Raw genomic sequence first — 17751 nt, forward strand, 5'->3', positions numbered from 1 at the left:
TTATCTGCTCTGTGTAGACACTATATATATATATATATATATATATATAGTGGGTACGGAAAGTATTCAGACCCCTTGAAATTTTTCACTCTCTGTGTCATTGCAGCCATTTTCCAAAATCCAAAAAGTTCATTTTATTTCTCATTAATGTACACTCAGCACCCCATCTTGACAGAAAAAAAACAGAAATGTAGAATTTTTGCAAATTTATTAAAAAAGAAAAACTGAAATATCACATGGTCATAAGTATTCAGACCCTTTGCAGCGACATTCATATTTAACTCACATGCTGTCCATTTCTTCTGATCCTCCTCGAGATGGTTCTGCTTCTTTATTGGAGTCCAGCTGTGTTTAATTAAACTGATTGGACTTGATTAGGAAAGGCTCACACCTGTCTATATAAGACCTTACAGCTCACAGTGCATGTCAGAGCAAATGAGAATCATGAGGTCGAAGGAACTGACCAAGGAGGTCAGAGACAGAATTGTGGCAAGGCACAGATCTGGCCAAAGTTACAAAATAATTTCTACAGCACTCAAGGTTTCTCAGAGCACAGTGGCCTCCATAATCCTCAAATGGAAGAAGTTTGGGACAACCACAACTCTTCCTAGACCTGGCCGTCCAGCCAAACTGAGCAATGGTGGCAGAAGGGCCTTGGTGAGAGAGGTAAAGAAGAACCCAAAGATCACTGTGGCTGAGCTCCAGAGATGCAGTCGGGAGATAGGAGAAAGTTCCACAAAGTCAACTATCACTGCAGGCCTCCACCAGTCGGGGCTTTATGGCAGAGTGGCCCGACGGAAGCCTCTCCTCAGTGCAAGACACATGAAAGCCCGCATAGAGTTTGCCAAAAAACACACGAAGGACTCCCAGACTATGAGAAATGAGATTCTCTGGTCTGATGAGACCAAGATTGAACTTTTTGGTATTAATTCTAAGTGGTATGTGTGGAGAAAACCAGGCAGTGCTCATCACCTGCCCAATACAATCCCTACAGTGAAACATGGTGGTGGGAGCATCATGTTGTGGGGGTATTTTTCAGCTACAGGGACAGGATGACTGGTTGCAATTGAAGGAAGGATGAATGCGGCCAAGTACAGAGATATCCTGGAGAAAAACCTCTTCCAGAGTGCTCAGGACCTCAGACTGGGCCGAAGGTTCACCTTTCAACAGGACAATGACCCTAAGTGCACACAGCTAAAATAACAAAGGAGTGGCTTCAGAACAACTCTGTGACCGTTCTTGACTGGCCCAGCCAGAGCCCTGACCTAAACCCAATTGAGCATCTCTGGAGAGACCTCAAAATGTCTGTCCACCAACGTTCACCATCCAACCTGACAGAACTGGAGAGGATCTGCAAGGAAGAATGGCAGAGGATCCCCAAATCCAGGTGTGAAAAACTTGTTGCGTCATTCCCAAGAAGACTCATGGCTGTACTAGCTGAAAAGGGTGCTTCTACTCAATACTGAGCACAGGGTCTGAATACTTATGACCATGTGATATTTCAGTTTTTCTTTTTTAATATATTTGCAAAAAATTCTACATTTCTGTTTTTTCTGTCAAGATGGGGTGCTGAGTGTACATTAATGAGAAAAAAAATGAACTTTTTTGATTTTGGCAAATGGCTGCAATGACAGAGAGTGAAAAATTTCAAGGGGTCTGAATACTTTCTGTACCCACTGTGTGTGTGTGTGTAGTGTGTGTGTGTGTGTGTGTGTGTGTGTGTGTGTGTACGTGTTTATCTATACTGGTGGGGACTTGGTGAGGACTTTGACCTGACTCCACGCTTTCTCGGTGGGGACTCGCGTCACGGTGGGGACCACAAATGAGGTGCCCACGGGCGGAAACAATGTTTTCTTGGCCATGTTGTTGTTACTGAAAAAAGTAAAAGTACAAAAAAGTTTCTTTAGGGTTAGGCATTGTTTCGGTCTGGGTTAGGGTTAGGGTAAGGGTTAGGGGTTAGGTATGAATGGGAGTCAATGGTAAGTCCCCACGGGGATATAAGAACCAGACATGTGTGTGTGTGTGTGTGTGTGTGTGATATTTGTCATGTGACTGACTGTTGGTCACATCTGAGTCACTAATGGTTTTCATCAAGAATTTGTTTCATCCAGATATGTTTTAAGTGAATTTTTATGTAGATTACAGGGATTTTGATGAAATATCATGATTTCAAGCTTAGATTTACATTTTCAATCATGTAGAGGTCGAGGACCATCACGAAGTTAGATTTTCTTTGGATTTTTTCTGTTTTTATGGTTTCTGGTTCTAGTAAAAATGTGTAATTTTCTCAATATTTAAAAAACTATTCTGCCTTTCAAACCCACCAGCAGATTTTGGGGTTCAGAGGGTTAAATAATTCTATGAGAAAACAAAGCCAAAAACTGTTTCTTGTTTTTCTATAAACGCTTTACTGTTTTTTGCCAAAACGTACTGATAACAAAAGTAGTCACTTGTTGTCGCCTTGCAGTACTTATGTAGGAGGAGTAATACAACCTTATCTGAAGTTTTTTGCTCTTGATCCAGAAATTTTAAAAAAAAAATGATAAAACACAAATGTACAACAAATTGCTCAATACAAGCTAAAATAAATAAGTAAATAGAGTTTATGCTATTATTTATAGCTCTTTGAATTTACACCTAAATGTACATGGCAATACCTAAAAGCAGAATTATTATATTTTGTTTACTGGAAAATGTAAAAGAAAAAAATGCTGTTGCTTTAGATGCTATACAAATATTTACAGTCATAATATCTATTCAGTGTTAAGTTGCTCTATAATAATACATATAAGCCCTGCACAGCAGCACTGACTGGGTACAATGACACAAACTATTATCTGATGATAGATTTTTTTAATTTAACCCGAAGAAAATCTGTTACTGCATCCGAAAAATTTTTTTGTTGCTTATTGAAACAGATGCAAAAACACACAGTTGTTGTATTTTCATCACCAGGTGAGTCCCTCTGATGCTGATCCCTTTAACAGAAGTCTTATTGCACTTCAGGAAAAAGAAAAGTATTGTTGTGAGATGAATGTTTGTGTTGAGATGGACATTTTTTGCAGAGTATTTTTTGTGATTCTTCTCGGGGTTTCCTGTTTGTGTTCATGTTATCTGTTGCTTTTCATTTATTTTATCTGTTTCCCAGCTCTGTCCTCAGAGTGACATGACAGGTTGACTGTTTTTCTGGTTCTGCAAGAAACGAAACACACAAATTTCAGTTTAAAAACCAAAGTCCTTCCAGTTATTAATTGGTCAAACCCCCGATGCTCTGTAACTAACAATACAAGAGAAAGATGTTAAGGAATGGATTTAAGATTGTGTTTGTCTGCTTTCTTTAAGCTGTAAACGTTGTTAGTCCAAGTGGCTTCCTGCCTATAGAATAACCCAACAGCTGTTTTGGTTATGAGGTAATTGTTTTTTTGTTTGTTTGTTTTTAAAAAGAAAAACAGTCTAAATTTTCCAATTCCTGCTTCCTAATTATGATTATTTTCGTTTTCTTTCCTCCTCTAAGACTGAAATGAACCCAGTTCATATGGAAAATTTTCTTTATGGAACTGACCCTGGGTGTAGTTTTTCGTCAACAACCAGATCAAAAAACAGAAACTATCAAAAACAGAAAACTCTGGTTCTAGTTTAAGATAAAACAAGGCTGGAAAAAGCAGAATATCAAATTAAACTTGTCAAGGATCTGTCAGGTTCAAGTGATGAGATACAAGAAACTTCCTGATATTTTTGGGAAATCCTCTTGCTATTGATGGGGCTAGTAGTTTCCATCCACTTCCATTGTTTGCGCTTAGCTAGGCTACGTACATCCTGGACATCCACTTAGAGTTGACTTTCAATGGCAATTGATAGGACTTTCCAAACTGTCAGGCTGTTTCTTTATCTTCTGAAAGCCCCCTGAGGCCTGCAAAAGCACTTTTGTTTAGAAGCAGAATTTTTAAGTTTCCCCTTGCACTAATGTTGTTTAGTTTATTTTTCTCTCTATTTCTGTTGCTTGTCTTGCTTAAATATTTCATATAAAAGGTGTATTTAGCTGAAAGGCAGCGTTGTGGAATGTGATTGTGATGTTTGTGTTTGTGCGGAGAGTTAAAAAGGACATGGACATGTTGTAGTTGATTGTAATGCAGCTCTCAGTAAGTCAATCTAACATTTTGATTTGTGCAGCATTCTTTGTAAGTTCCCCAAGAGTATGTTTGAATGTTTCTATGAAATGATTAATGGCAGGTTTTCTGCTGGGAAGAAAGTTTTCATCAAAAACCTGACAGTTAAGTTGAACAAAACCAGAAAGACAAAAATACCAAAGGACTTCCTTGACAAAAGAAATAAAATAAAGGACCAGAACCACAAACTGAACCAAGCTGTTTTAGCTGCTGAAATCTGCTAAATCAAAATTATTTAGCTGCTTAAATAAATCAGTAATTGTAAATAAGTAGTTAAAGAATGTAAAACTGCTTTCGATAGCTAGCTAGCTTACAGTTATGGTTTCCTTTAAGTGTTAAACTAAACCATTAGCCAAATGAAACTAAGCTAATTTGATCTTCTTCTTCTTTTCCTTTCGGCTTTTCCCTTCAGGGGTCGCCACAGCGAATCAATTGCCTCCATCTAACCCTGTCTTCTGCATCCTCTTCTCTCACACCGAAAACCTTCATGTCCTCTTTAACCACATCCATAAACCTCCTCTTTGGTTTTCCTCTAGGCCTCCTGCCTGGCAGTGGGAAACTCAGCATCCTTCTACCAATATATTCACTCTCTCTCCTCTGGACATGTCCAAACCATCTCAGTCTGGCCTCTCTGACTTTATCTAAAAACTAAGCTAATTTGATAGCTGTCCAAAAAGGTATTTATGTTTTCAAGCATCTATGTAACTTTTTTTTTAATTTTTACGAATGTAAAACTAAGGAGTTTACTGCCAAATGGACTAGCTAATAGACATTTAAGTAGTTAGCGGGTGTTAATCTGTTATGTTTTAGATGCTAGCTGTTAGCAGACTTGATAAAAAAATGTTTCAATAGCTAAATCTGAATCTTAATCTAAATCAAAATTATTCAGCAGCTGAAATACATAATTAGTAAGAACATGAAACCATTTTAGATAGGATGCTAGCGTAAATTGGTTTGGTTAAATTAACTAGCCAATCGTAACTTGAATTGTTAGCTAGTGTTAGTCTGGTAGTGCTAGTTGTTAGCAGACCTGATACAAAATGTTTGTGGCTAAATCAAAACAAATTTCCTAAATCAAAATAATTTCGCTGCTGAAATAAACTATTAGTTAAAGCACACCAAACTGTTTTAGCTAGCTAACTAGCTACCTGTTGAACAAACCGTTAGCCAAGTGGAGCAGATCTAATTTGACTGCTAACCTTAAACCATCATGTTTTGGGCTAAACAAATCTGAAACAAACTGCCGACCAGTATTACCTAAATGATTCCTTTTACTAAGGAAATTATCCCTTTAGCCAACATAGCCCTATGCAGTCAATTCCAGCCATTTTCAGTACAAAAAAATCGCTAATATTTTATTTGTAAATAAAAATATGACGAGAAATACAGGGAATATTGGACGCGCATCGCGGGGTGCATTTCCTCGAAAACAACCTATTCGTGGATTATATACCGACTTCAAGACATGTTTTGGACAAAATATTTTACTGGCTTGTTTCGTCTGGATGTCCAAGGTTGGATTATGGCCGTTTTTTGTGGAATATTTTCATCTGTGTGTAATAATGAACCCGGAAATGTGAGTCGCGCTGTGTACGTTAAAGCCGTGTATAGAGAACGGATGGATGGATATTCGTTGTTTGTCGGACAAATGTGTTTATATTACCTGCTGTGGTAATCACATCTGAAAGTGGTTTATACCGGCGGATTCATGAGAATCTAAGCTTTCCATCAGTGTATAGTGTTTGTATAATCGCATTTGCAGCTTCAGACATTTATGGAAATGCTTATGCAGATGTCAAAGTGTTCCGCGGGCGGAACACTGAAGCGCAACGGGTTAATTACCATAATTAGCCATTAGAACCTATTTGTTAGCAATCAAACTATTAGAAATGCTTTTCGCTCTTTGCTTTAGAAACAGCAATGTGGGATGGGAGATTAACAGAAAGAAAAGGATTCAAAAGCAGATTAACCTCAGAGTTTTAGGGTAAAATACAACTAGACCTAAACTAAACGATTTGCTAACCAAAATCCAAACATTGATTCACATAAATTTTCTAACTGCTTTGATGGCTTTGGTTCAGCACTTGGAGTTTTTGTTCACATCCAGGTTTCACAATTTTAAACCTTCTTCCTGCAAGTAAACAAACCTGTTTTGTTTGTTGACCTAATTAAGTTTCCTAATCTTAGAATCCAACGGCAGAAAGTACAATAAAACGCAGTACAACAGTGTTGAAAATGCAGTAATGTTACTGAATATAATAAGCACTAGTGATTCATATGTTAGTTCTTGTGTACTAAAATTTCTGTTCAGAAAGACTGATGTCTAAAAACAGGAAGATGTTTCTTTGTAGATTTCCTGTTTATTTCAGTGTTTCTTTTATTTTTCTAAATAAATATCTATTATTTACTGGAGCAGCACCCCTGTTTGTGCCTTCATTACTGCAGAGACGATTTCTTTTTTGAAATGACATATACTCTACATTAATATATAATATAATCACAATAGTGAACTGATAACAGAGCAACAATCCCGTCTGTAATTTGTGTTACTGACTCACTAAACCAGATCCATGTCTTGTTTGTATTCAGACAATACATATGTATTTTTTTAACTGATAAGATTTAGACAAAACAGACACAAAAATCTGTTTTGTTAATAACTGTGTTGATGTAAGTTGCTTTGTTTTCGAGGTTTATAGCATATTTATGAGATATTCACCTTAAGAGGGAATTTACTAATTATTAGGACACATGTACATATTATGGGATATAATTGTGATGTTAAACTGATTAAAACAGCCACATCAAGTCACTGTTTTAAATGTATTTTAACTTTATAAATTTACCCTACTACTTAAATACTTTAAATTGCCTGTGAAATTGCAGTTTCCAAATGTGCCTAAATAATTTGCTTTATTCAACTGTTATTCACTTGAATAAAGCAAAAATGTTTTTCAATTTGTAATTATTTGATTTCTGTCAGTCTGGTTTTACAAAATGAACACAAAAAACTTGTAAATGTAGAAATTGTTATAGAGATGTTACACTGGATGCTTTAGATTGTACAGGTGTTTAATAAATTATATAATAAACATGAAGCGCTCAATTTTATGCTTGTTCCTATTAAGTCAAAAAAGCTGAATAAGACAAGAAGATAAACGTCACTGTAGTTTACAAAAGTTACGCTTCATAGCTTAAAGTGGACTCCTGAGTTTTCAGGTGTTGCTGCCTCTTTAAATAAAAACCTTGCTAATGAAAATCCGCTGTTAACACCCCTCCTCCCCTCCTCCTCCTCCTCGGCCTCCCTCTAGCTCTCTGCCCGGGGACCGGAGCAGGATCCCCGGATCGCCACAGGCCGTACGGTCGGTGTGTGACGGTCGGAGCTGCGGGGAGAACCAGCGGCGGCAGGTAGATAGTTCAACTTCTGGACTGTTTCTCCTCTCTGCTGTTTAATCCCTTCACCTTCTTCATCATCCTTACCTCCACCAGCAACAGCAACAAGTTGCACTGCCCGCCCGGCTCGCTGCTCCGACTGCCGGGTCATCCCAAGCGGCAGCTCTGACCCGCTGAAGTCGCAGCAGTGTTCTGCTCTGGGCTCGGATTCATCTCACATGTTGGGTTTGCTTTATTCTCAGGTGTACACCGGGTTCCGTGCACGGAGCGGGTCCCTTCTGGGCGGAAGCAGCAGGAGCAGGTGGGCGGTATCATCCAGCAGATCATCTGAGATCAGAGGTGAGAACAGCCGCTCTATTAATACTGGAAGAAAAACAACAGAAAACACAACTTACATTAGTTTTATTATGAGATTTAAGGCTCTTCTTGAACCTGAATGCTGAATTATATCATACATTACATTTACTCTTAGTAAACATAACCTTCAGGGAATATTCCTGAAAGCTTACTGTTTGCTGGTTCCCTAAGCAAAAAACAAAACAAGCAGTAATCTTAAATCAAATCAAATCAAGTCAAACTTTATCTATATAGCACTTTTCATACAGTTGAAATGCAATACAAGGTGCTGTACAACATTTTAAAAAATTACAAAACAAGCAAACCCATCCCTCCCTCCCTCCCTCCATATATACATATATGCACACAACTGCACAAGCACACACACACGCATGCACAGACACACACGCACACACACACTCACACCACTGACTGTATGGAACCTTCAGGTAATTTTCCCTTAAGGTTTACAAATAGTAACCTTTAGGGAATGTTCTTCGAAAGTTGCTATTTTCTGGTTACCTAAACAAACAAACAAACTAACAAACAGTTCTCTTCATGGAACCTTCAGGTGATGTTCCCCTAAGCTTCTGCAAACAGTAACCTTAAGAGAATGTTCTTTGATAGTTAGTGTTTTGCTGGTTCCCTTAACAAACAAACAGCAATATTCAGCCAACCTTCAGGTAATGTTCTTTGATTGTTTGGCAAACAGTAACCACCATAGAATGTCACTTAAAGGTTAATGTCTGGTGGTTCTCTGAACAAACAAACAGTAATCTTTAAGGAACCTTGAGAGAGCATTCAAATAATGTTCCCTAAAATTTTGGCAGACAATAACCTTCAGGGAATGTTCCTGGAATGTAACTGTTTGCTGAGTTTCTGAACAAACCAACAACTTGCTAATTCTCTGAACAAACAGTAGTATTAGTTGTAGTAATACCATTCAGGTAATGTTCCTGAAGATTTGATGAACAGTAATCTCTAAGGAACATTCCTTGCTGGTTTCCGAAGCAAACAAACAAATGGAAACATTTTGAAAATAAATCCAGATCGGTCATCACAGATCATTAAAGGACATATTTAGCACATTTTTATTGTATATTGATGGGGGACAGGTTGGTATTTACTCAGTTTTAGGGTCACAAACACCCTTAAAGAAAGCATGGATATGCCTCAGATTTAAAGGTCAATTTAAACAGTTTAATTGTCTCTTAATGTTGTTTTAAAGAAGAATTCTGATGCTTTATCTAACCAGACACACAGGCTGACTGTCTATAAATGGAGCCTATATTCTTTCCTCAGTTGACCTTTGATTTAACGAGGCGGCTCAATTAAGAAGTTTAAAATGACAAACTATTCACACATGCTGTCATGCTGAGACAGATCACTATCACTCCACCCGCCTCCTGAATCAAGCGCCCCCTCACACACTTTTTAGCATGTGGCTGGTGTAGCTGTGAATGATTCGTTCCCACATCGTTCCATCCAGTTGACTCAGTTTGTGTTTTAAACTTCACGCTGAGCCCCTCAAACTGATGAAAGGTTGGCTGGGGTTATGTGACGGATATCTGCAAGTTATTTCTGACTGAAGAGAACTGAAGCTTTAGAGGAAACTAATTTAACATATCTTCCATTCAGTGTAACCTAAATGTGAATTCCAGATATCTTCATTTAAAATCTAACTCAAAGTAAAGCTTGAATGATATTTTTGGACAAACTGGGATATTAGTAGTCACAATTCAAATACACATATATGCAAATGGTAATTTTTTAAATTATTCTATTACCTTGAAACTCTGACAAGTTAAAAGTCAAATTAAAGATTTCCTTAACTGTGACATATAAGCTCAATGTAACCTAATATGTTGCCAGATAAAATTCAACAATAGATATTTGAAACTTGAAATCTGACCTCTCAGAACTAAAATTTAACATTGTATTACTTTTTGGACTAACTAAGATAATAGCCATCAAAATGAAGTATCAGACATAGGTACTACTCAACATAAAAATATTTTCAATTGCAATTTTATTTCTTAATGTAATTCCAGTTATAGATATCTTTAACTCAGCCAATGTAATCAATACCTTCTATATTCTTTACAAATCTTTTTGGACATTGCAAACTTAAATAGTGGTAAAATTTCAATTACAGATGTCTGTAACTGGAATTTTAATTATATTAATGTGACTCTAACAAAAATGTCCTTTAATAGGAAAAATTTGGAGATATCTTTAAGGACATCCTCAGATATTACTCATCAAATTTCATTCATAAATATCTGAAGCTGGGATTCTGACTAGTCAAAACAACAATTAAACATATTTTCAATTGAATTTTGACCCATTTAAATTACAAAGATCTCTTTAACTCAGCACACTCAAGAGATTTGTCTTTATTTATTTTTTAGACACATATTGCAAGATATTTAACATTCATTAGCTGAACTAGCATTCCAGACATCTATGATTTCAAATTTGCTAGATTTGCTTTTGTCCAGCAAAATGATTTAACAGTGCTAGCAGCAGCAACGGCAGCTGTTGTGGTGAAAAAGATTGTTGTAAAATGTGAAACAGAAATAACTCATTAACAAGGAATTTGTCGAAAATGAGAGCTTTTTTTATTAGTAACTTGTAGTCAGTCATTCCTACCAGTCAAAACACAATTGCAGATATCCAGACATCTACATTTGACTCTTTGACAATCAACAGTTCACATTTAAGATGCCTCAAATGTAGTTTTAATGAGTCAGAACTCCAGTTTCAGCTGCCTATAATTGAATTTTTACAAGTAATGTCTTTAAAAGTTAGGTCAGTTTCCCCATCCAACACATTGGACAGTTATTACTGGTCAAATCAGAGTTCTTAATGGAATTTAAATTCTGTCTGATCGGTTTGTTTTAGTGCTGTTTTAAATTTCGGTGACGATATGTTTGATGCTTGGAGAAATGGCAACTTTGATCATGTGACAATATGAATCATTTATTTCTCCTTTTCTTTTTTCTATGTTTTTAGACTTTGCTTACAAACATTAGCAATGACTGCTGCAGGTCAATCATTAGGATCATCTGTCATTGCTGTTTGAAATTTAGATGGATTTTGGTTAGATTTCGCTGTTTCTCTGAGCTGCAGACCATTTATTTCATTTACCTCAGCAGCAAGGAGGCAGACTTAATATTTATTATCTGCATCTTTCTTCAGTTGTTCATTTTCTCAATCATACAGCTCAGTTTATTCGACCCTCTTGCCTCTGCAGCTGTGTAACCGTCAGAAGGTCGCAAAGCCAATTTAGAACTCTGACAGTGTTGTGGCTCCCTGCAGATGTGTGTGAAATCTTTCTCCCACTTAACCTTAAACACTCACTCACCGGCCTGGGAAAGCTCTCTGTCAGATTCCTGTCTGCCACAAAGGCGTCTAAACTTAGCCGGTGATATAACAGACTGAGCAGATCAGCCTGTCAGTCGCTGTAGAGGGCTGCAACAGCCTTACACATACATGAACAGCCACATATCAGGCTGTAAACATGCACAGATCCAAATGCTTCAGATGTCACTGAATGGAAAAGTTCATTTGAAACACAGAGCAACTCATTTTTCAGTGTTTTATTGTGAAAAATGTTGTTTGACTGAGTGATTTTACTGCTTCATACATAGACTCTGCTGGACTAGAGGCCTGTACTTTGAAGCAATTTTAACATACTCGGTGTATTTTTTCGTTATCAGGCTTCACTGGACCTAAAAGTTTTGCTAAGGTCCAACAAGAAGCTGGTTATCATATGAGAAATGGAAACTATCAAATAGATTAAATGCAAAACAACTGCTGCAGCCAAAACCTTCAACGAGAGCTGCTAAAACATCCCAACTGTGTGAGTTAATAGGCTCATCAATATCACAGCCTCAAATAAGAAATGCTATGGGCAGCATTTTTATTCTGTAAAGACTGCTCAGATGTAGGTTTCTTATGCAACATTCAGGTAAATTATCATTGTGCAGCACTATAGTGTACAACGAAATTACAGATGCAGTTCCTTTATGCTGTTCACAAAAAAGACAAATTACTTGAGACGTAAAAATAGCACTATTTTCATGGTGATGTGAAGGATCAATTCAGTAATCTCACATTCTGTCTTATTCTTATGTAAGACAGTTTTATTCTCTCAGTTACTTGGTGGTGTTAAATGGTTTTAGGAGGCAAGTAGTTGAGTAGTAGTTGAGGAGCGGCATAGCTTAGTGGGAAGAGTGGCCATCTCACAACCGGAGGGTTGCGGTTTGCTCCCCGGCCCGTTGTGCTCATGTCGAGGTGTCCCTGAGCAAGACACCTAACCCCTAATTGCTCCAGGGGCGCTGTACCGTGGCTGACCCTGCGCTCTGACCCCCCCAGATGGGGGGATATGCGAAAATCTGAATTTCCCCTCGTGGGATTAATAAGGGATATAAATTTTTTTTAAAAGTAAAGAACAAGACACTCAACAGATTAGTAGGTTTACTGCAAATGTTATAAAGTCAAGAAGCACAAGGCTTTACGGTTTTATCAGTCTGTGTTTTAGGTTTTTAATTATACAAGCATAGAACAATGAAATGGCTTTGACACTGCCTGCAGCTCTCACCGACCTCTCACTATCTGCTACATGAGCTCTTTCTGAATGGTGATTCCATTTTCTGAGAGAACTGATCGGTCCATCGGAGGTATTTCAGTGGAATTGTAGCATACCAGATAATTAGTTAGATAATTAGTGAAAGCCAGGACTGATGTCAAATGTCTTTTATTACAGGTCATAAACCAGGTTGCAGTTTTGCAAGTCCAACTTAGACCAACATAGCTCAACATAGGACCAACGTAAGAGCTTGTTGCCACTTTCAACTGGAGCTAAATTCCTTGTTACACCTTCCTCTTCCATTTATCTTTGCCTTTTTTTTTATCACGCGTTACTCTCTCTGTGCTTCTTACCGTCATTACCGTGTACCGTTTACTTTTGTAGTTCGCTATGTGCGCTAAGTGATCTTTTAAAATAAACTTCCTTTATAACAGGAAATGACAACATATAACACAAGCACATTTCAAAATAAACTTCCACACATTTTAACCATAATGAATTTGAGTCCTTTACACTCCCACCAAATTATCACGTGTTTTACCTAAAAGTGAACTTAAAACACAAGTAATTTCTTAACATGAAATGACTTTTGTAGAACACATGTACATTAGCACCTTCAGTTTTTACATTTCACTTACACGTAAGGGGCTTCGCGTAGCAGAACTAACTTATGAACTTGGCATTCTACCACAGATGCTTTGCTTACACGTTCACCTCTTTTGTTCAGATTTCTATCTCCAAGAAATATCATAGCTCTCCTGACGAGTCCACTTTCATCCACCACTGTCTCTGAGACTCTTCCCAGTCTCCACACAGATCTTGGCTGTGTTTCATCTGTGTCCATCATGATGTCACCTTCTCGAAAGTTTCTTTTAGGTGTGTGCCATCGTTGTCTGGTTGTGAAAAATCAGTAGTAGTAGTTGTAGTAGTACCATTAAGATATCGTCCCTGAAGATTTGATGAATCCTCTCTCACAAACTTCCCTGGGGCAGGTAATGCAATGGTGGCTTTCATGGTGATGAGGTGATTAGGAGTGAGTGGTTCCAAACTGTTTGGATCATTTAAGTTATCTGTTGTAAGAGGGCGGCTGTTCACAATTGCAGCAACCTCATACAATAAAGTCCTTAGGAATGCGCCGTTAAATCTACCAGGAGAAAGTGAGAGTGTAGACTTGAGAACATTTCTTACAGTCCTTATTTGTCGCTACCATACTCCACCACAAGGACTTGCATCAGGTGCATTAAAGACAAATCACATTGTTTTTCTGCAAGGAAGGTTGCCAGTCTCTCAGCATCAACTTCCTGGGGTTCTGCATTCAGTTCATTTTTGACACCGATGAAATTGGTACCCGGATCACGTTTAATTTGTCTAACTGCGCCTCTTCATGCAATAAAGCAGCGTAGACTATTAATGAAAAAATCTGTTGACAGATCCTCTAACATCTCAACGTGAATGGCATGAGAAAAAGCATGTAAAGAGCAGGCCATATCTCTTGTGTTCTTGTCATCCTTGTTTAATCAGGAATGGACCAAAACAATCCATGCCACAGTATGTAAAAAGTGGAGAAGGTTCCATCCTTTCTCTTGGGAGATTACTCATTTTCTGTCCTTCTACATGTCTCCTTTAGTTTCCGACAAATCACACACTGGCGAATATAGGATGCAACACACCAACTTAATCCTGGGATCCAATAGCCACTGGATCAGATTTCATTGATGGTGAAACCCTTACCCTGGTGTTTAACCCTGTCATGGCAATGTGCAATTATCAGTTTTGTGATATGATGCTCTCTAGTAATGACTGTTGGGTGCTTGCATGAGCTGAGAAGATTTGAACAACGCAGTCTTCCTCCCACCTTAAGCACACCATCTCTGTCTAAAAAGACATCAAGATGATATAGCTTGGTGTTCCTTGGTAGCTGATTCTCTTTGCTTAGTGTCTTCCTGATATGCTTGTTTTTGCAGATCTTTGATGATTATGAGCGCTGCGTTTTCTCTTTCACTCACAGTAGAGTGCGCATTTGACTTGTCCTGTAGGTGTCTCTGTCTGAGACACAGCACTAACAGCCTGAGACCATGATGAAACTTTACCAGGTGGCCAGTAAGTTGAAGCAGTGAAGCTGCTGGAGGACAGGGGTGATGTGGTGAAAGGAGGGAGTACGGGTGATGATACGGGCTGCAGAGTTTTGGACCATTTGAAGTTTATGGAGGGATTTGTGGGTGACACCAAAGAGGAGGGAATTACAATAATCAATACGGGAGGTGACAAGGCTGTGAACTAGACTGGCCGTGGTATGAGTGAGGGGTGGAGACGATTAATATTGCGTAAATGTAAATAAGCAGACCGAGTGATGTTATTAATGTGGGAGTGAAAAGAAAGTGAGCTATCGAGGATGACACCCAGACTCTTTTCCTAAGGGGAGGGGGACACTGTGGAGCTGTCTATGGTGATGAAGAAACTGTCAGCTTTGGATAGGGTGGATTTAGTACCAACTAGAAGTAGTTCAGTTTTATCACTGTTTAGTTTGAGGAAGTTTGCAGTGAGCCAGGATTTGATCTCGGAAAAGCAGTGGGTGAGGGAGGAGGGAGGGAGGGTGGAGTTCGGTTTACTGGAAAGATAGAGCTGGGTGTCATCCGCAAAGCAGTGAAAATGGATACCATATTTACGGAAAATATTGCCAAGAGGGAGGAGGTATATGATGAAGAGGAGGGGCCCCAGGACGGAGCCCTGGGGCACACCAGAAGTGACGGGGGAGGGCTGTGAGGTGAAGGACTTGAGCTGAATGAACTGAGTGCGGCCAGTGAGGTAGGAGTGAAACCAGTGAAGGGGGGTGTGAGTGATGCCGATGGAAGAAAGTCTACTGAGGAGGATAGGATGAGAAACAGTGTTGAAGGCCGCAGTCAGATCAAGGAGGATGAGTATGGAGAGTAAACCGGAGTCAGATGCCATAAGGAGGTCATCTGTGATTTTAATTAGGGCTGTTTCAGTGCTGTGGCGGGGACGGAAGCCAGACTGGAATTGTTCATAGAGTGAGTTTTGTGTGAGATGGGTGTGAAGCTGAGAGGCAACAATTTTCTCAAGGACTTTGGAGATGAAGGGAAGGTGAGAAATGGGGCAAAGGTTATTAAAATTATTAGGATCTGAACCATGCTTCTTAAGGATGCGGCTGACAGGTGCAGATTTGAAGGGAGTGGGAACAATACCAGAGGACAGTGAGGAATGGATAATGGCTGAAATGAAGGGGAGCAGAGAGGGGAGGCAGGATTTGACCAGGGCTGTGGGGAGGGGATCCAGCTGGCATGTGGAAGGCTTGGACTTGATGATAAACTCTGACCAGGGAGTTCAAAAGTGGAAAATGGATTACAGGGTTGAGAAAGTTCAGAGGAGGGGATGGGTGAGGTTATGGAGCCAAGATGTTGGTGGATTTTTATGACCTTTTCGTTGAAAAACTGGAGGAGAGAATTACAGGTGTCATGGGAGTAGAGGTGGGGGGGTAGGGAGTCGGGAGGTTGGATGAAAACGGAAAAGAGAGTCCTTGTGTTGCCTGCATTTGAGCAGATGAGTCCAGAGTAGTATTGTGATTTAGCTAGAGAAATGGAGTCCTTGTAATAAGATATCTGAGCAGTATACATGTCTTTGTGGATGGTGAGACCAGATTTCCTGTAAAGTCTTTCGAGCTGTTGATTTTTGGACTTGATAGCACGGAGATCGGGAGTGAACCAGGGAGCAGACCGAGAGAAGTAAACAGAGCAGGTTTTGACAGGAGCGAGCGAGTTGAGAATATTAGTGAGGCCGTTATTGTAAAGGTTGACCAGATCGTCAGGGGTGGAGGAAGAGTCTGGTGTCAAGGTGGCGATAGAGGAGGAGAGGGAGTCAATGTTAATGTCCTTGATGTTGCAGAATGTGATGGCACAGGGGATTTTAGAGATGGCGAGACGGAGGGTGACATCAAATGAGAGAAGGAAATGGTCCGTAATAAGGAGCTGATCAGCAGTACAGTTGGAGGGGGTGAGACCGGAGCAGCAAATTAAGTCCAGTATGTGACCTTTTATGTATGTGGGGAAGTCAGAGAACTGCTGAAAACCAAAACTGTCGAGTGATGACGAGAAGTCTTTGGTGAGGGGGAGAGCAGTATTGTCCATGTGTATGTTGAAATCTCCCAACAGAATTGCATTTGGGGAGAGAGAGGAAAGGTGGGTGAGAAGGCCGCAGAATTCATTTAAAAAGTCAGTGTGAGGCTTGGGGGGACGATAGACTGTGGCGATGATTGTGGGAGTGGGTCCAGAGATTTGATAAGTGAGGCATTCTATTGATGAGAGAGGAGACAGAGAAACTGGAACGACCTTCCACTTCTCGCGATACAGTACCGCGAGACCCCCTCCACGGCCGGAGCCGCGAGGTTTGCAAATGTAAACAAACCCCGGAGGAGTGGAGTTATTGAATTGGGAGAAGTCACCAGTAATTTGCCAGGAATTTTCTCATTTAAACAGAGAAAATCAAGCTTACGGTCAGTAAGGAGATCCTGGACGAGATGGGCTTTGCCCGTGAGGGAGCGGATGTTCAGCAGACCGAAGCTGACGCTGGTGTTGTGGCTGGAGAGAGGAGCATTAGTCGACACAGCCAGGCGGGCTAACACACTGTGGTTGACAGACCGGCTGGTGTTTCTGGGTGGTCGGCGAGTGGAGGACCAGAAGGAGGTAATTCCTTTGGAGCCACTGAAGTGGAAACCCCGCCGAGAACCACGGTGGATGTACCTCGGGCGTTGCTGGACGCCGATGTCCGGGTGGAGACGCAGAGCTGCCAGAGGAGATCTGGACCGCTGGAAGCGGAGCCTGAGAAGCTCCACCGGCGAAAATTGAAGTAGTCCCTCCACCGGTAAAAGGAGGTGAAACAGGACAGTCCAGACCAGTAAGGACCACACAAAAGCCCTGCTAGCCCACATAGTGAATCGGTAGAGAAAGCCAAAGACGTGGAACCGGGTGGTGAGCCAAGCGGGTAGGCAGTAGTTAGCTTGCTATCACAGCAGTATGGGGCTATGACAGCAGAAGTGAGGAACATCAGGCGGTAGAGGAGGGTTAAGATTTCCAGTCGAGAAGAGCAACGGTTGGAGTGTGGCTGGAGAAACCGTAAAAAACTCTTAAAAGTTGCCGGTGAGTAGCAGCAGCCAAACGCGCCAGCGTTCACTCAACCGGAAGTTTATCACTTCTCCAAAGTTGTCAGGCAAATGACATCTGGCAATCTATATTTTTTCCAGATTGATAA

The 17751-nt window shown here is 40.0% G+C and overlaps 1 protein-coding gene across 1 annotated transcript in view; it reads left to right on the forward strand.

Moving 5' to 3' along the window:
• The first annotated feature begins 7470 nt into the window (after positions 1 to 7470).
• LOC110963759 (LIM domain-binding protein 3-like) overlaps positions 7471 to 17751 on the forward strand; it is a 167035-nt gene continuing 156754 nt past the window's right edge. The window contains 2 exon segments of the mRNA XM_051959688.1: positions 7471 to 7574; positions 7802 to 7898. The gene's annotated coding sequence lies outside the window, so the exon portion shown is untranslated.

The sequence above is a fragment of the Acanthochromis polyacanthus genome, chromosome 15, assembly GCF_021347895.1.
Source record: "Acanthochromis polyacanthus isolate Apoly-LR-REF ecotype Palm Island chromosome 15, KAUST_Apoly_ChrSc, whole genome shotgun sequence".
NCBI lineage: Eukaryota > Metazoa > Chordata > Actinopteri > Pomacentridae > Acanthochromis > Acanthochromis polyacanthus.